The 20,075-nt window shown below is 49.3% G+C and overlaps 1 protein-coding gene across 1 annotated transcript in view; it reads left to right on the plus strand.

The window, feature by feature from the left end:
• Positions 1 to 3,536: 3,536 nt before the first annotated feature.
• The window catches only part of klhl38a (kelch-like family member 38a), a 42,186-nt gene continuing 25,647 nt past the window's right edge, over positions 3,537 to 20,075 (plus strand). Inside the window, exon 1 of the mRNA XM_046360712.1 lies at positions 3,537 to 3,744. The gene's annotated coding sequence lies outside the window, so the exon portion shown is untranslated. The remainder of the gene's footprint in view (positions 3,745 to 20,075) is intronic.

A 20,075-nucleotide genomic window follows, 5' to 3' on the forward strand; every position in this document is an offset into this window, starting at 1 on the left:
ACGGAATGTAGCCATGGTAACATTACCAGTAGTTTACTGAATGTAGCCACGGTAACATTACCAATAGTTTACTGAATGTAGCTATATGACTGGGTAGATAATCTGGGTAGATATAGGCCATATAGTAACAAGAGGGATTATCTACCCAGTCAGATATAGTCAATATAGTAACAAGAGGGATTATCTACCCAGTCAGATATAGGCTAGTAACAAGAGGGATTATCTACCCAGTCAGATATAGGCTAGTAACAAGAGGGATTATCTACCCAGTCAGATATAGGCCATATAGTAACAAGAGGGATTATCTACCCAGTCAGATATAGGCTAGTAACAAGAGGGATTATCTACCCAGTCAGATATAGGCTAGTAACAAGAGGGATTATCTACCCAGTCAGATATAGTCAATATAGTAACAAGAGGGATTATCTACCCAGTCAGATATAGTCCATATAGTAACAAGAGGGATTATCTACCCAGTCAGATATAGGCTAGTAACAAGAGGGATTATCTACCCAGTCAGATATAGGGATTATCTACCCAGTCAGATATAGGCTAGTAACAAGAGGGATTATCTACCCAGTCAGATATAGGTCATATAGTAACAAGAGGGATTATCTACCCAGTCAGATATAGGCTAGTAACAAGAGGGATTATCTACCCAGTCAGATATCCAACGTATTGTGAGAAGCTTGTGGAAGGCTTCCCGAAACGTTTGTCCCAAGTTCAACAATTTAAAGGCAATGCTACCAAATACTCATTGAGTGTATGTAAACTTCTGACCCACTGGGAATCAAATCTGAAATAAATCATTCTCTCTGCTATTATTCTGACATTTCACATTCTTAAAATAAAGTGGTGATCCTAACGGACCTAAAACAGGGAATTTCTACTAGGATTAAATAAATGTCAGGAATTGTGAAAAATGGAGTTTAAATGTATTTGGCTGAGGTGTATGTAAACCTCCGACCTCAACTGTATGTATGTTAGTGCACATGGATGTCAATGATTTATTACTATAGGAGACAATAGAAATGTGTTGTGACTCATTTCAAAGGGCATTTAGTTGACTAATGTGTCCCATTGTTTCTGTCATTATTACAATAATTATTAATTATTATTATAATTAATTAATAATTAATTAGACTAAATCATTATTCAAATTACAAAAATGTGACAAAAACTTAAAATTTTAGTCGACAAAACTAAGGCCTAGATTCAAGTTCCACCCCCCAACACAACCAAAACGCATATGATCATTCTGACTGAATAGAGCCTGGTCCTTCTGTAGCTCAGTTGGTAGAGCATGGCGCTTGTAACGCCAGGGTAGTGGGTTCGATCCCCGGGACCACCCATACGTAGAATGTATGCACACATGACTGTAAGTCGCTTTGGATAAAAGCGTCTGCTAAATGGCATATATTATTATTATATTAAACCCCCCCAAAAAGAGGGTGCCAAAATGAACAAGGTAACCAGGCCTTGGAGTTTCAGCTGTTTGCCCTGCTCAGCCTTAGGTCCCCAGCCATCAGCGCTGGTCTATATTTACCAGCTTCCTGGGTTACACCAGTCAGCCAGCCCACCGCAGCGCCCTGCCTGCCCTGTTACCTAACCACCAACCCCCCCAGGTCTGTATTCTGTGGGCTGAGAGAGGAGCCCCCCACCAAACCCCCCCAGGTCTCTAGTCTCTGGGCTGAGAGAGGAGCACCACCCCAGGTCTCTAGTCTCTGGGCTGAAAGAGGAGCACCACCCCAGGTCTCTAGTCTCTGGGCTGAGAGAGGAGCACCACCCCAGGTCTCTAGTCTCTGGGCTGAGAGAGGAGCACCACCCCAGGTCTCTAGTCTCTGGGCTGAGATAGGAGCCCCCCCCCACCCACCACCAACCCCGAGGTCTCTAGTCTCTGGGCTGAGATAGGAGCCCCCCACCCACCCACCACCAACCCCCAGGTCTCTAGTCTGGAGACTAGAGACTAGAGACCTCCGGGGTTGGTGGTGGGAGAGGACCCCCCCCCCCCCTCCCACCCACCACCAACCCCTGAGGTCTCTAGTCTCTGGGCTGGGAGAGGAGCCCCCCCTCCCACCCACCACCAACCCCGAGGTCTCTAGTCTCTGGGCTGAGAGAGCGACCCCCACCACCAACCCCGAGGTCTCTAGTCTCTGGGCTGAGAGAGCGACCCCCACCACCAACCCCGAGGTCTCTAGTCTCTGGGCTGGGAGAGGAGCCCCCCTCCCACCCACCACCAACCCCCAGGTCTCTTGTCTCTGGGCTGGGAGAGGAGCCCCCCTCCCACCCACTACCAACCCCCAGGTCTCTTGTCTCTGGGCTGGGAGAGGAGCCCCACCCCCCACCCACCCACTGCCAACCCCCCAGGTCTCTAGTAGTCTCTGGGCTGAGAGAGTGACCCCCCACCAACCCCCCAGGTCTCTAGTCTCTGGGCTGGGAGAGGAGCCACCCCCCCCACCCACCACCAACCCCCCAGGTCTCTAGTCTCTGGGCTGGGAGAGGAGCCCCCCCACCCACCACCAACCCCCAGGTCTCTAGTCTCCGGGCTGGGAGAAGAGCCCCGACCACCAACCCCCAGGTCTCCAGTCTCTGGGCTGAGAGAGGAGCCCCCCCACCAACCCCCAGGTCTCTTGTCTCTGGGCTGAGAGAGGAGCCCATCCACCAACCCCCACCACCAAACCCCCAGGTCTCTAGTAGTCTCTGGGCTGAGAGAGCGACCCCCACCACCAACCCCGAGGTCTCTAGTCTCTGGGCTGGGAGAGGAGCCCCCCTCCCACCCACCACCTACCCCCAGGTCTCTAGTCTCTGGGCTGGGAGAGGAGCCCCCCTCCCACCCACCACCTACCCCCAGGTCTCTTGTCTCTGGGCTGGGAGAGGAGCCCCCACCCACCACCAACCCCCAGGTCTCTTGTCTCTGGGCTGGGAGAGGCCCCCCCCCCTCCCACCCACTACCAACCCCCAGGTCTCTTGTCTCTGGGCTGGGAGAGGAGCCCCACCCCCCACCCACCCACTGCCAACCCCCAGGTCTCTAGTAGTCTCTGGGCTGAGAGAGCGACCCCCCACCAACCCCCAGGTCTCTAGTCTCTGGGCTGGGAGAGGAGCCACCCCCCCACCCACCACCAACCCCCCAGGTCTCTAGTCTCTGGGCTGGGAGAAGAGCCCCCGACCACCAACCCCCAGGTCTCCAGTCTCCGGGCTGAGAGAAGAGCCCCGACCACCAACCCCCAGGTCTCCAGTCTCCGGGCTGAGAGAGGAGCCCACCACCAACCCCCAGGTCTCAGTCTCTGGGCTGGGAGAGGAGCCCCCCCCCACCACCAACCCCCAGGTCTCTAGTCTCTGGGCTGGGAGAGGAGCCCCCCACCCACCCCACCCCCAGGTCTCTTGTCTCTGGGCTGAGAGAGGAGCCAGTTTGCTGCCATAGTAAACACACCGCTAGGACGCACGGCGGACTGTCTGTCACATGAGAGGACGGGGAGGACCGCGGCCCGCTCAGATATTATTAGCAGCAGGAATGTACACAGTGGCCTCATGGCAAGCCAACTAACGTAGGCAGGCACAGATCCGAAACCTCACAGAACCTCTTCTCCATGCGCACTCTGAAACTTTAACGCGTTTGCTGAAGTTACATTTGTGACTGTGAGGAGTATATTGTTTAAGCTTTTTTGTGACTGAGCTTTTTCTGATTCCCCAAGATACAGACTCTCTGCCTGGAGGCTGTGGATTGAAGATCCAGACTGAGGAGAGGTAAGATGGAGTCCCCCCTCCACAATGAGGCTAGTGAGATTACTATAGATACATCATCTGAGGAGAGGTAAGATGGAGTCCCCCCTCCACAATGAGGCTAGTGAGATTACTATAGATACATCATCTTCAAGGAACTCATAATGTGGCAAAAGTTATTGATATCTGGTTATAGATCTGACTGTAGTTATAGATCTGACTGACTGTAGTTATAGATCTGATCTGACTATAGTTATAGATCTGATCTGACTGTAGTTATAGATCTGACTGTAGTTATAGATCTGATCTGACTGTAGTTATAGATCTGATCTGACTGTAGTTATATCTGATCTGACTGTAGTTATAGATCTGATCTGACTGTAGTTATAGATCTGATCTGACTGTAGTTATAGATCTGATCTGACTGTAGTTATACATCTGATCTGACTGTAGTTATAGATCTCATCTGACTGTAGTTATAGATCTGATCTGACTGTAGTTATAGATTTGACTGTAGTTATAGATCTGATTTGACTATAGTTATAGATCTGACTGTAGTTATAGATCTGATCTGACTGTAGTTATAGATCTGATCTGACTGTAGTTATACATCTGATCTGACTGTAGTTATAGATCTGACTATAGTTATAGATCTGATCTGACTGTAGTTATAGATCTGATCTGACTGTAGTTATAGATCTGACTGTAGTTATAGATCTGATCTTGACTGTAGTTATAGATCTGACTATAGTTATAGATCTGATCTGACTGTAGTTATAGATCTGATCTGACTGTAGTTATAGATCTGATCTGACTATAGTTATAGATCTGATCTGACTATAGTTATAGATCTGATCTGACTATAGTTATAGATCTGATCTGACTATAGTTATAGATCTGACTATAGTTATAGATCTGATCTGACTGTAGTTATACATCTGATCTGACTGTAGTTATAGATCTGATCTGACTGTAGTTATACATCTGATCTGACTATAGATCTGATCTGACTATAGATCTGATCTGACTATAGATCTGATCTGACTATAGATTATAGATCTGATCTGACTATAGATCTGATCTGACTGTAGTTATAGATCTGATCTGACTATAGATCTGATCTGACTATAGATCTGATCTGACTATAGATCTGATCTGACTTTAGTTATAGATCTGATCTGACTATAGTTATAGATCTGATCTGACTATAGTTACAGTACCGTTCAAAGTTTGGGGTCACTTAGAAATGTCATTGTTGTTGAAAGAAAATCACATTTATTGTCCATTAAAATAACATCAATGTAATGACCAATGAAATATACCATTTATCAGAAACACAGTGTAGACATTATAAAGCCCTTTTGCAATTATGTTAGCACAGCTGAAAACTGTTGTTCTGATTAAAGAAACAATAAAACTGTCCTTCTTTAGACTAGTTGAGAATCTGGAGCATCAGCATTTGTGGGTTCGATTACAGGCTCAAAATGGCCAAAAACAAAGAACTTTCTTCTGAAACTCGTCAGTCTATTCTTGTTATGAGAAATGAAGGCTATTCCATGCGAGAAATTGCCAAGAAACTGAAGATCTCATACAACGCTGTGTACTACTCCCTTCACAGAACAGCACAAACTGGCTCTAACCAGAATAGAAAGAGTAGTGGGAGGCCCCGGTGCACAACTGAGCAAGAGGACAAGTACATTAGAGTGTCTAGTTTGAGAAACAGACGGCTCACAAGTCCTCAACTGGCAGCTTCATTAAATAGAACCCGCAAAACACCAGTCTCAGCTTTAACAGTAAAGAGGTGACTCCAGGATGCTGGTCTTCTAGGCAGAGTTCCTCTGTCCAGTCTCAGCTTTAACAGTAAAGAGGTGACTCCAGGATGCTGGCCTTCTAGGCAGAGTTCCTCTGTCCAGTCTCAGCCTTAACAGTAAAGAGGTGTCTCCAGGATGCTGGTCTTCTAGGCAGAGTTGCAAAGAAAAAGCCATATAAGACTGGCCAATAAAAATAAAATATTAAGATGGGCAAAAGAACACAGACACTGGACTGAGGAACTCTGCCTAGAAGACCAGCATCCCTGTCACATTCGTTTTAAGAATCATTGGACCAAGGTGCAGCGTGATAGGGTTTCCACATATTTATTTAATGAAACGCACAAAAACAATGAAGATCGAACGAAACGTGAACTCAATGAAGTGCTCACAGGCAACTAAATATAAACAAGATCCCACAGACACAGGTGTGAAAATAACGACTTAAATATGATCCCCAATTAGAGACGACCATTACCAGCTGCCTCTAATTGGGAATCATACAAAACACGAACATAGTAAAAGAAACTAGAACACAACATAGACATAGAAATACTAGATCACCCCCTATTCACGCCCTGATCTACTATACCATAGAGAAATAGTGTCTCTTTATGGTCAGGGTGTGACAATCCTGGTGTCGCCTCTTCACTGTTGACGTTGAGACGGGTGTTTTGCGGGTACTATTTTCAAAAACAAGGACATTTCTAAGTGACCCCAAACGTTTGAACAGTAGTATATACAGCTGGCTGTAGTTATAAGTCTGTTTGTGTCGGGACATATAGCCTGGTCGTGCCGTGCATCATGGGAGTCAGGGTCAACCCTGTGTCTAAGGTATTGGGGGTCAGGGTCAACCCTGTGTCTAAGGTATTGGGGGTCAGGGTCAACCCTGTGTCTAAGGTATTGGGGGTCAGGGTCAACCCCTAAGGTATTGGGGGTCAGGGTGTCTAAGGTATTGGGGTCAGGGTCAACCCTGTGTCTAAGGTATTGGGGGTCAGGGTCAACCCTGTGTCTAAGGTATTGGGGGTCAGGGTCAACCCTGTGTCTAAGGTATTGGGGGTCAGGGGGTCAACAACCCTGTGTCTAAGGTATTGGGGGGGGTGTCATTGGGGTCAACCCTGTGTCTAAGGTATTGGGGTCAGGGTCAACCCTGTGTCTAAGGTATTGGGGTCAGGGTCAACCCTGTGTCTAAGGTATTGGGGTCAGGGTCAACCCTGTGTCTAAGGAATTGGGGGTCAGGGTCAACCCTGTATCTAAGGTATTGGGGGTCAGGGTCAACCCTGTGTCTAAGGTATTGGGGGTCAGGGTCAACCCTGTGTCTAAGGAATTGGGGGTCAGGGTCAACCCTGTGTCTAAGGTATTGGGGGTCAGGGTCAACCCTGTGTCTAAGGAATTGGGGGTCAGGGTCAACCCTGTGTCTAAGGTATTGGGGGTCAGGGTCAACCCTGTGTCTAAGGAATTGGGGGTCAGGGTCAACTCTGTGTCTAAGGTATTGGGGGTCAGGGTCAACCCTGTAGGGTATTTCTGTTGATTCTCCTATCGTTCATCTATAGGGTATTTCTGTTGATTCTCCTATCGTTCATCTATAGGGTATTTCTGTTGATTCTCCTATCGTTCGTCTATAGGGTATTTCTGTTGATTCTCCTATCGTTCATCTATAGGGTATTTCTGTTGATTCTCCTATCGTTCGTCTATAGGGTATTTCTGTTGATTCTCCTATCGTTCGTCTATAGGGTATTTCTGTTGATTCTCCTATCGTTCGTCTATAGGGTATTTCTGTTGATTCTCCTATCGTTCGTCTATAGGGTATTTCTGTTGATTCTCCTATCGTTCGTCTATAGGGTATTTCTGTTGGTATTTCTGTTGATTCTCCTATCGTTCGTCTATAGGGTATTTCTGTTGATTCTCTCCTATCGTTCGTCTATAGGGGTATTCTCCTATCGTTGTCTTAGGGTATTTCTGTTGATTCCTATCGTCTTAGGGTATTTCTGTTGTCTATAGGGTATTTCTGTTGATTCTCCTCGTCTATAGGGTATTTCTGTTGATTCTCCTATCGTTCGTCTATAGGGTATTTCTGTTGATTCTCCTAGGGTATTTCTGTTGATTCTCCTATCGTTCGTCTATAGGGTATTTCTGTTGATTCTCCTATCGTTCGTCTATAGGGTATTTCTGTTGATTCTCCTTCGTTCGTCTATAGGGTATTTCTGTTGATTCTCCTATCGTTCGTCTATAGGGTATTTCTGTTGATTCTCCTATCGTTCGTCTATAGGGTATTTCTGTTGATTTCACATATCCTTTACTAACGCCCAGGACCTGCCGTTCATTGGGATTAAATTTAAAAAACACAACTATGGCATCCAACTTTCCATAGTAAATACTATTTACGTAGCTACAGTACAACCCACTCAACTTCCAATATTAACATTTGTGAGCGATCCATAAAAGGTGTTTCTGTTACAATCGTCAATTTAGGCTTCACAAAGTCTGGGGAATACTGTGTTGTGACAGACGATTCTCCATCGTTCGTCTATAGGGTATTTCGTGAGCCATGGCAACTATTTAATAATACATAATGAATGATTAAAGTTTCCAAATATACCAGACAGGGTGGCCCAGTGATCCCGGACAAATCTGTTGACATGAATAGCTGTCTCTGGTGATGAGCTGACTTAGTGCTGACACTAGCTGTTGATTCCTAGGAAATGCTATCGTTCGTCTATTTCATTCACCACGTTCGTCTATAGTATTTCTGTTGATCGTCAAGGGCATTCTCCCTGAGGGAGGTAGTGGGGGACACAGAGAGAGTCTAGAGGGAGAGAGAGAGGAGGATCGTGGGGATTTCTGTTGATTCTCCTAGAGAGAGGGGATGGGGAGAGATTTCTGTTGATTCTCCTATCGTTCGAGAGGGGATGGGGAGAGAGAGAGAGGAGAGAGAGAGAGAGAGGGATGGGGAGAGAGAGAGGAGAGAGAGGGTGGGGGTAGAGAGAGACAGGGGTGGGGGATAGAGAGAGAAGGGGTGGGGGAGAGAGAGAGAAGGGGGTGGGGAGAGAGAGAGAACATGGGGGTGGGGAGAGAGAGAGAAGGGGGTGGGGAGAGAGAGAGAAGGGGGACACAGAGAGAGAGGGGAGAGAGAGAGGGGTGGGTTGGGGAGAGAGAGAGAGGGGTGGGTTGGGGGAGAGAGAGAGGGGTGGGGGGGGAGGGGGTGGGTGTGAGAGAGAGGGGATGGGGGAGAGAGAGAAGGGGTGGGGGTGGGGGATAGAGAGAGAGAGGGGTGGGGGATAGAGAGAGAGAGGGGTGGGGGATAGAGAGAGAGAGAGGGTGGGGGAGAGAGAGAGAGGGGTGGGGGATAGAGAGAGAAGGGGTGGGGAGAGAGAGGTGGGGGAGAGAGAGGGGTGGGTTGGGGGAGAGAGAGAGGGGTGGGGTGGGAGAGAGAGAGAGAGGGGTGGGGGGGAGAGAGAGGGGGGGTGGGGGAGAGAGAGAGAGAGAGAGGGGTGGGGGGGGGGAGAGAGAGAGAGAGAGAGGGGTGGGGGGAGAGAGAGAGAGAGGGGTGGGGGAGAGAGAGAGAGAGGGTGGGGGAGAGAGAGAGAGAGGGAGGGGTGGGAGAGAGAGAGGGATGGGGAGAGAGAGAGGGATGGGGGAGAGAGAGAGAGGGGTGGGGGAGAGAGAGAAGGGGTGGGGAGAGAGAGGTGGGGAGAGAGAGAGGGGTGGGTTGGGGGAGAGAGAGAGGGGTGGGTTGGGGGAGAGAGAGAGGGGTGGGGTGGGAGGAGAGAGAGAGAGGGGTGGGGGGAGAGAGAGAGAGAGGGGTGGGGGGGAGAGAGAGAGGGGGGGGGGGGAGAGAGAGAGAGAGGGGTGGGGGGGAGAGAGAGAGAGGGGTGGGGGGAGAGAGAGAGAGAGAGGGGTGGGGGAGAGAGAGAGGGATGGGGGGGAGAGAGAGAGAGGGGTGGGGAGAGAGAGAGAGAGAGAGAGAGGTGGGGGATACAGAGAGAGAGGGAGGGGGGGAGAGAGAGAGGGAGGGGGGGGGGATAGAGAGAGAGAGAGGTGGGGGATAGAGAGAGAGAGAGAGAGAGGGGTGGGGGATAGAGAGAGAGAGAGAGGGTGGGGGATAGAGAGAGAGAGGGGTGGGGGGAGAGAGAGAGGGAGGGGGGGGAGAGAGAGAGAGGGATGGGGGAGAGAGAGAGAGGGATGGGGAGAGAGAGAGGGAGGGATGGGGGAGAGAGAGAGAGGGATGGGGAGAGAGAGAGAGAGGTGGGGGAGTTAGAGAGAGAGAGGGTGGGGGAGTTAGAGAGAGAGGGGTGGGGGAGTTAGAGAGAGAGAGGGGTGGGAGAGTTATAGAGAGAGGGGTGGGGGAGGAGAGAGAGGTGGGGAGGGATGGGGGGGAGAGAGAGGGGGTGGGGGAGGAGAGAGAGAGGGGTGGGGGAGTTAGAGAGAGAGGGGTGGGGGAGTTAGAGAGAGAGGGGTGGGGGAGTTAGAGAGAGAGGGGTGGGGGAGTTAGAGAGAGAGGGGTGGGGGAGTTAGAGAGAGAGAGGGGAGGGGGGGAGTTAGAGAGAGAGGGGTGGGGGAGTTAGAGAGAGAGAGGGGTGGGGGAGTTAGAGAGAGAGAGGGGTGGGGGAGTTAGAGAGAGAGAGGGGTGGGGGAGAGAAACAACTGGTTCATGCTCTGATGAAGTTAGATGTGGCCAATTGCTACATGGATCCATTTGGATGATTTAGGAGGCAGAATGGAAATAGAAAGCTGCCTGCCTTCCTGGCCTCAGCCTGGGACTCAGTGTGTCTCCTAGCAGGGAGTCAGCAGCAACATGGAGAAAGCTGCCTGCCTTCCTGGCCTCAGCCTGGGACTCAGTGTGTCTCCTAGCAGGGAGTCAGCAGCAACATGGAGAAAGCTGCCTGCCTTCCTGGCCTCAGCCTGGGACTCAGTGTGTCTCCAAGCAGGAGTCAGCAGCAACATGGAGAAAGCTGCCTGCCTTCCTGGCCTCAGCCTGGGACTCAGTGTGTCTCCTAGCAGGGAGTCAGCAGCAACATGGAGAAAGCTGCCTGCCTTCCTGGCCTCAGCCTGGGACTCAGTGTGTCTCCTAGCAGGAGTCAGCAGCAACATGGAGAAAGCTGCCTGCCTTCCTGGCCTCAGCCTGGGACTCAGTGTGTCTCCTAGCAGGAGTCAGCAGCAACATGGAGAAAGCTGCCTGCCTTCCTGGCCTCAGCCTGGGACTCAGTGTGTCTCCTAGCAGGAGTCAGCAGCAACATGGAGAAAGCTGCCTGCCTTCCTGGCCTCAGCCTGGGACTCAGTGTGTCTCCTAGCAGGGAGTCAGCAGCAACATGGAGAAAGCTGCCTGCCTTCCTGGCCTCAGCCTGGGACTCAGTGTGTCTCCTAGCAGGGAGTCAGCAGCAACATGGAGAAAGCTGCCTGCCTTCCTGGCCTCAGCCTGGGACTCAGTGTGTCTCCAAGCAGGGAGTCAGCAGCAACATGGAGAAAGCTGCCTGCCTTCCTGGCCTCAGCCTGGGACTCAGTGTGTCTCCTAGCAGGGAGTCAGCAGCAACATGGAGAAAGCTGCCTGCCTTCCTGGCCTCAGCCTGGGACTCAGTGTGTCTCCTAGCAGGGAGTCAGCAGCAACATGGAGAAAGCTGCCTGCCTTCCTGGCCTCAGCCTGGGACTCAGTGTGTCTCCTAGCAGGGAGTCAGCAGCAACATGGAGAAAGCTGCCTGCCTTCCTGGCCTCAGCCTGGGACTCAGTGTGTCTCCTAGCAGGGAGTCAGCAGCAACATGGAGAAAGCTGCCTGCCTTCCTGGCCTCAGCCTGGGACTCAGTGTGTCTCCTAGCAGGGAGTCAGCAGCAACATGGAGAAAGCTGCCTGCCTTCCTGGCCTCAGCCTGGGACTCAGTGTGTCTCCAAGCAGGGAGTCAGCAGCAACATGGAGAAAGCTGCCTGCCTTCCTGGCCTCAGCCTGGGACTCAGTGTGTCTCCTAGCAGGGAGTCAGCAGCAACATGGAGAAAGCTGCCTGCCTTCCTGGCCTCAGCCTGGGACTCAGTGTGTCTCCTAGCAGGGAGTCAGCAGCAACATGGACAGTTGTGGTGGTTGTTGGTTTAATCATGGGAATGTTTTTTAAGAATGCTCTGTTGAGCCAATGGAACAGTCAGCAGCAAATGGAGAAAGCTGCCTGACCCTGGTCTGGCCTCAGCCTGGGACTCAGTGTAGGACCCTGGCAGGGAGTCAGCAGCAACATGGAGAAAGCTGCCTGCCTTCCTGGCCTCAGGCCTGGGACTCAGTGAGTTAGGACCCTAGCAGGAGTCAGCAGCAGTATGGAGAAAGCTGACCCTGGTCAGAAGTAGTGAGTTAGACCCTGGGACTCAGTGTGTAGGACCCTGGTCAGTGGTAGTCAGCTAGCACCATGGAGTGAAAGCTGAGTTGACCCTGGTCAGTAGTAGTGAGTTAGGACCCTGGTCAGGAGTCAGTTAGCAACATGGAGAAGTAGTGAGTTAGGACCCTTAGGACCCTGGTCAGTAGTAGTGAGTTAGGACCCTGGTCAGTAGTAGTGAGTTAGGACCCTGGTCAGAAGTAGTGAGCTAGGACCCTGGTCAGTTGTAGTGGTTGACCCTGGTTTAATTAGTGAGTTAGGACCCTGGTCAGTAGTAGTGAGTTAGCCCTGGAACAGTAGTGAGTTAGGACCCTGGTCAGTAGTAGTGAGTTAGGACCCTGGTTAGTGAGTTAGGACCCTGGTCAGTAGTAGTGAGTTAGGACCCTGGTCAGAAGTAGTGAGTTAGGACCCTGGTCAGTAGTAGTGAGTTAGGACCCTGGTCAGTAGTGAGTAGGACCCTGGTCAGTAGTTGAGTTAGGACCCTGGTCAGAAGTAGTGAGTTAGGACCCTGGTCAGAAGTAGTGAGTTAGGACCCTGGTCAGTAGTAGTGAGTTAGGACCCTGGTCAGAAGTAGTGAGTTGGGACCCTGGTCAGAAGTAGTGAGTTAGGACCCTTAGGACCCTGGTCAGAAGTAGTGAGTTAGGACCCTGGTCAGTAGTAGTGAGTTAAGGACCCTAATCAGAAGTAAGTAGCTAGGACCCTGGTCAGTAGTAGTGAGTTAGGACCTACAGTCAGTGTGAGTTAGGACCCTGGTCAGTAGTAGTGAGTTGGGACCCTGGTCAGAAGTAGTGAGTTAGGACCCAGGACCCTGGTCAGTAGTAGTGAGTTAGGACGCCTGGCTCTACCAACTAGTGAGCTAGGACCCTGGTCAGTAGTAGTGAGTTAGGACCCTGGTCAGTAGTAGTGAGTTGGGACCCTGGTCAGAAGTAGTGAGTTAGGACCCTTAGGACCCTGGTCAGTAGTAGTGAGTTAGGACCCTGGTCAGTAGTAGTGAGTTAGGACCCTGGTCAGAAGTAGTGAGCTAGGACCCTGGTCAGAAGTAGTGAGCTAGGACCCTGGTCAGTAGTAGTGAGTTAGGACCCTGGTCAGTAGTAGTGAGTTAGGACCCTGGTCAGAAGTAGTGAGCTAGGACCCTGGTCAGAAGTAGTGAGTTAGGACCCTGGTCAGTAGTAGTGAGTTAGGACCCTGGTCAGTAGTAGTGAGTTAGGACCCTGGTCAGTAGTAGTGAGTTAGGACCTGGTCAGTAGTAGTGAGTTAGGACCCTGGTCAGTAGTAGTGAGTTAGGACCCTGGTTAGAGGTAGTGAGTTAGGACCCTGGTTAGAGGTAGTGAGTTAGGACCCTGGTTAGAGGTACCCTGGTCAGAGGACATTCAGAGACTTGTCCTAAAGCCACTCCTACATTGTCTTGGCTGTGTGCTTAGGCTTCTTCTCCTGTTGGAAGGTGAACCATCGCCCAGTCTGAGGTCCTGAGTACTCCGGAGCCGATTTTCATCAACGATCTCTCTGTATTTTGCTCCGTTCATCTTTCCCTCGATCCTGACTAGTCTCCCAGTACCTGTGGATGAAAGCATACCATCATCATGATGTTGCCACCACCATGCTTCACCACAAGGATGGTTCCAGGGTTCCTCCTGACGTGACGCTTGGCATTGAGGATAAAGAGTTCAATCTTGGTTTCATCAGACTAGAGACTTGTTTCTCATGGTCTGAGAGTCTTTAGTTGCCTTTTGGCAAACTCTAAACGAGCTGTCATGTGCCTTTTAGTGGGGAGTGGCTTCCGTCTGGCCGCACTACCATAAAGGCCTGATTGGTGGAGTGCTGTAGAGATGGTTGTCCTTCTGGAAGGTTCTTCCATCTCCACAGAGAAACTCTGTGGGTCACCTCCCTTCTTGGTCACCTCCCTGACCAAGGCCATTCTCCCCCGATTGCTCAGTTTGGCCGGGCGGCCAGCTCTAGGAAGGGTCTAGGTGGTTCCAAACTTCTTCCATTTAAGAATGATGGAGGCCACTGTGTTCTTGGGGACCTTTAATGCTGCAGAATGATGGAGGCCACTGTGTTCTTGGAACCTTCAATGCTGCAGAATGATGGAGGCCACTGTGTTCTTGGAGACCTTTAATGCTGCAGAATGATGGAGGCCACTGTGTTCTTGGAGACCTTTAATGCTGCAGAATGATGGAGGCCACTGTGTTCTTGGACACCTTTAATGCTGCGTAAGTGTTTTGGTTCCCTCCCCCAGATCTGTACCTCGACACAGTCCTGTCTCTGAGCTCTACGGACATTTCCTTCGACCTCATGGCTTGGTTTTTTCTCTGACATGCACTGTCAACTGTGGGACCTTATATAGACATGTGCCTTTCCAAATCATGTCCAATCAATTGAATTTACTACTGGTGGACTCCAATCAAGTTGTAGAAACATCTCAAAGATGATCAATGGAAACAGGATGCAGCTGAGCTCAATTTACAGTCTCATAGCAAAGGGTCTGAATACTCATTTAAATAAGGTTTTTCTGTTTTACATCTTTTGCAAATTTGCTAACATGAATAAAAATCTGTTTTCGACATTGTCATTATGTAACGTAACAAAATGTGTAAAAAGTCAAGGGGTCTGAATACTTTCCGAATGCCCTGTATCAGGCAGGGTCTGTAAGATCCCTCAGTCTAGAAGTGTATTTCAAACACAGATTCAACTAAAATGACCAGGGAGGTTTTCCAATGCCTTGCATCAAAACGTATTTAGTCTGGGCAAAAATGCAATTAAAAACAGACATTGAATATCCCTTTGAGCATAGTGAAGTTATTCATTACACTTTGGATGGTGTATCAATACACCCAGTCACGACAAAGATACAGGTGTCCTTCCTTAACTCAGAGAGGAAGGAAACTGCTCAGGGGTTTCACCATAAGGCCAATGGTGACTTTAAAACAGTTACAGAGTTTAATGGCTGTGATAGTAGAAAACTGAGGATGGATCAACAACATTATAGTTACTCCACAATACTAACCTAAATGACAGAGTTTAATGGCTGTGATAGTAGAAAACTGAGGATGGATCAACAACATAGTAGTTACTCCACAATACTAACCTAAATGACAGAGTTTAATAGCTGTGATAGTAGAAAACTGAGGATGGATCAACAACAGTGTAGTTACTAGACAATATTAACCTAAATGACAGAGTGAAAATAAGGAAACCTGTACAGAATAAAAATACTCCAAAACATGCATCTGGTTTGCAACAAGGCACTAAAGTCATACTGCAAATTATATAGGAAAAATATGTACTTTATGTCCTGAATACAAAGCATTGTGTTTGGGGAAAATCCAACACATCACCGATTACCACTTCATATTTTCAAGCATGGTGGCTGCTTCATGTTATGGATATTCTTGTCATCGACAAGGACTAGGGAGTTGTTTAGGATAATAATAGAGATAAGCACAGGCAACATCCTAGAGGAACACCTGATTCAGTTTGCTTTCCACCAGACACTGGGAGATGAATTCACCTTTCAGCAGGACAATAACCTGGTTCAGTTTGCACACATCCTTTCAGCAGGACAATAACCTGGAACACACTGGGAGATGATCACCTTTCAGCAGGACAGTTTGCTTTCCACCAGACACTGGGAGATGAATTCACCTTTCAGCAGGACAATAACCTGGTTCAGTCTGCTTTCCACCAGACACTGGGAGATGAAGTCACCTTTCAGCAGGACAATAACCTGGTTCAGTTGCTTTCCACCAGACACTGGGAGATGAATTCACCTTTCAGCAGGACAATAACCTAAAACACAAGGACAAACAAACACTGGAGTTGCTTACCAAGAAGACAGTGAATGTTACAGTTGACTTAAATCTGCTTGAAAATCTGTGGCAAAACTGTCGAATGTCGAGCAATGGTCAACAACCAACTTGATAGAGCTTGAATATTGTACAAATATAGTACAATCTGGGTGTGCAAATCTCTTAGAGACTCACCCTGAAAGACTCACAGTTGTAATCACTCTTAGGAGACTTACCCTGAAAGACTCACAGTTGTAATCACTCTTAGGAGACTTACCCTGAAAGACTCACAGCTGTAATCACTCTTAGGAGACTTACCCTGAAAGACTCACAGCTCTAATCACTCTTAGAATGTATGCACACATGACTGTAAGTCGCTTTGGATAAAAGCGTCTGCTAAATGGCATTATTATTATTATTATTTACCCTGAAAGACTCACAGCTGTAATCACTCTTAGATTTACCCAGAAAGACTCACAGTTGTAATCACTCTTAGGAGACTTACCGTGAAACACTCACAGCTATAATATAAAACAAAAAATATCTAGTTAACAGAAGAAAGGAAGACAAAATAAGGACAAAAGAAGGACAGAAGAAAAAGGAAAAGAAAGAGGACAACAAAGTGAAACAGTCAGCACTTCTATTGCAACTTCGTATTTGTCGTCCTAACGTAGTCTACACTGCCATCTGCCCAGCAGCTAGCCAGCTAGCAAACGTCCACCGTCTACCGAATAGCAGCACTGTAGAAACTATTACACTCAACTGAACGACTTGATTAGTGTAGTGTTAGCTAGCTACATAGTTGTCTTTGCTGTCTTCGTATCCAAGATAATTGTGTAGTTTAGAGCGTGTAGTCTTAGAGTGATTATCTTAATTTACCGAGGTTAGCTAGCCAGCTATTTGTCGTCCTTAACGTAGGAGACTCTGCTAGCTAGCCAACAGCTAGCCAACGTCTACTGAATAGAACTTCCGCACTCAACAACCCGGTCGCATTCCGCTTCGCTCCACAGGTAGTATCACATTTTTCATTTCATTTCTTTACAGCACAACGGTTTGATTTGTTTGATCGTAGCTAGCTACATAGCTCGACCCACGTGGAGTTCCAGGTCTCCGGTAGCCTCTGGAACTGCCAATCTGCGGCCAACAAGGCAGAGTTTATCTCAGCCTATGCCTCCCTCCAGTCCCTCGACTTCTTGGCACTGACAGAAACATGGATCACCACAGATAACATTGCTACTCCTACTGCTCTCTCTTCGTCCGCCCACGTGTTCTCGCACACCCAGAGAGCTTCTGGTCAGCGGGGTGGTGGCATCGGGATCCTCATCTCTCCCAAGTGGTCATTCTCTCTTTCTCCCCTTAACCATCTGTCTATCGCCTCCTTTGAATTTCATGCTATCACAGTTACCAGCCCTTTCAAGCTTAACATCCTTATCATTTATCGCCCTCCAACCCCTCGGAGAGTTCATCAATGAGCTTGATGAATTGATAAGGTCCTTTCCTGAGGACGGCTCACCTCTCACAGTTCTGGGCGACTTTAACCTCCCCACGTCTACCTTTGACTCATTCCTCTCTGCCTCCTTCTTTCCACTCCTCTCCTCTTTTGACCTCACCCTCTCACCTTCCCCCCCTACTCACAAGGCAGGCAATATGCTCGACCTCATCTTTACTAGATGCTGTTCTTCCACTAACCTCATTGCAACTCCCCTCCAAGTCTCCGACCACTACCTTGTATCCTTTTCCCTCTCGCTCTCATCCAACACTTCCCACACTGCCCCTACTCGGATGGTATCGCGCCGTCCCAACCTTCGCTCTCTCTCTCCCGCTACTCTCTCCTCCTCCATCCTATCATCTCTTCCCTCTGCTCAAACCTTCTCCAACCTATCTCCTGATTCTGCCTCCTCAACCCTCCTCTCCTCCCTTTCTGCATCCTTTGACTCTCTATGTCCCCTATCTTCCAGGCCGGCTCGGTCCTCCCCTCCCGCTCCGTGGCTCGACGACTCATTGCGAGCTCACAGAACAGAGCTCCGGGCAGCCGAGCGGAAAATGGAGGAAAACTCGCCTCCCTGCGGACCTGGCATCCTTTCGCTCCCTCCTCTCTACATTTTCCTCCTCTGTCTCTGCTGCTAAAGCCACTTTCTACCACTCTAAATTCCAAGCATCTGCCTCTAACCCTAGGAAGCTCTTTGCCACCTTCTCCTCCCTCCTGAATCCTCCTCCCCCCCTCTCCTCCCTCTCTGCAGATGACTTCGTCAACCATTTTGAAAAGAAGGTCGACGACATCCGATCCTCGTTTGCTAAGTCAAACGACACCGCTGGTTCTGCTCACACTGCCCTACCCTGTGCTCTGACCTCTTTCTCCCCTCTCTCTCCAGATGAAATCTCACGTCTTGTGACGGCCGGCCGCCCAACAACCTGCCCGCTCGACCCTATCCCCTCCTCTCTTCTCCAGACCATTTCCGGAGACCTTCTCCCTTACCTCACCTCGCTCATCAACTTATCCCTGACCGCTGGCTACGTCCCTTCCGTCTTCAAGAGAGCGAGAGTTGCACCCCTTCTGAAAAAACATACACTCGATCCCTCCGATGTCAACAACTACAGACCAGTATCCCTTCTTTCTTTTCTCTCCAAAACTCTTGAACGTGCCGTCCTTGGTCAGCTCTCCCGCTATCTCTCTCAGAATGACCTTCTTGATCCAAATCAGTCAGGTTTCAAGACTAGTCATTCAACTGAGACTGCTCTTCTCTGTATCACGGAGGCCCTCCGCACCGCTAAAGCTAACTCTCTCTCCTCTGCTTTCATCCTTCTAGACCTATCGGCTGCCTTCGATACTGTGAACCATCAGATCCTCCTCTCCACCCTCTCCGAGTTGGGCATCTCCGGCGCTTGGATTGCGCTTGGATTGCGTCCTACCTGACAGGTCGCTCCTACCAGGTGGCGTGGCGAGAATCTGTCTCCTCACCACGCGCTCTCACCACTGGTGTCCCCCAGGGCTCTGTTCTAGGCCCTCTCCTATTCTCGCTATACACCAAGTCACCTGGCTCTGTCATAACCTCACATGGTCTCTCCTATCATTGCTATGCTGACGACACACAATTAATCTTCTCCTTTCCCCCTTCTGATGACCAGGTGGCGAATCGCATCTCTGCATGTCTGGCAGACATATCAGTGTGGATGACGGATCACCACCTCAAGCTGAACTTCGGCAAGACGGAGCTGCTCTTCCTCCCGGGGAAGGACTGCCCGTTCCATGATCTCGCCATCACGGTTGACAACTCCATTGTGTCCTCCTCCCAGAGCGCTAAGAACCTTGGCGTGATCCTGGACAACACCCTGTCATTCTCAACTAACATCAAGGCGGTGGCCCGTTCCTGTAGGTTCATGCTCTACAACATCCGCAGAGTACGACCCTGCCTCACACAGGAAGCGGCGCAGGTCCTAATCCAGGCACTTATCATCTCCCGTCTGGATTACTGCAACTCGCTGTTGGCTGGGCTCCCTGCCTGTGCCATTAAACCCCTACAACTCATCCAGAACGCTGCAGCCCGTCTAGTGTTCAACCTTCCCAAGTTCTCTCACGTCACCCCGCTCCTCCGCTCTCTCCACTGGCTTCCAGTTGAAGCTCGCATCCGCTACAAGACCATGGTGCTTGCCTACGGAGCTGTGAGGGGAACGGCACCTCAGTACCTCCAGGCTCTGATCAGGCCCTACACCCAAATAAGGGCACTGCGTTCATCCACCTCTGGCCTGCTCGCCTCCCTACCACTGAGGAAGTACAGTTCCCGCTCAGCCCAGTCAAAACTGTTCGCTGCTCTGGCTCCCCAATGGTGGAACAAACTCCCTCACGACGCCAGGACAGCGGAGTCAATCACCACCTTCCGGAGACACCTGAAACCCCACCTCTTTAAGGAATACTTAGGATAGGATAAAGTAATCTTTCTCACCCCCCCCCCCCTTAAAATATTTAGATGCACTATTATAAAGTGGCTGTTCCACTGGATGTCATAAGGTGAATGCACCAATTTGTAAGTCGCTCTGGATAAGAGCGTCTGCTAAATGACTTAAATGTAAATGTAATAATCACTCTTAGACTTACCCTGAAAGACTCACAGCTATAATCACTCTTAGACTTACCCTGAAAGACTCACAGCTGTAATCACTCTTAGAGACTCACCCAGAAAGACTCACAGCTATAATCACTCTTAGACTTACCCTGAAAGACTCACAGCTGTAATCGCTGTCAAAGGTGATTCTACAAAGTATAGACTGGGGGGGTGAATACTTATGTAAATAAGATAATAATATATTTCTGTATTTCATTTTCAATCAATTTGCCAACATTTTCTAAAAACGTATTCACTTTATCATTATGGGGTGTTTATGTTTGTACGTAGATGGGTGAGAGAAAACATCAATTGA

The sequence above is a fragment of the Oncorhynchus gorbuscha genome, linkage group LG09 (genome assembly GCF_021184085.1).
Source record: "Oncorhynchus gorbuscha isolate QuinsamMale2020 ecotype Even-year linkage group LG09, OgorEven_v1.0, whole genome shotgun sequence".
Taxonomy (NCBI): Eukaryota; Metazoa; Chordata; class Actinopteri; order Salmoniformes; family Salmonidae; genus Oncorhynchus; species Oncorhynchus gorbuscha.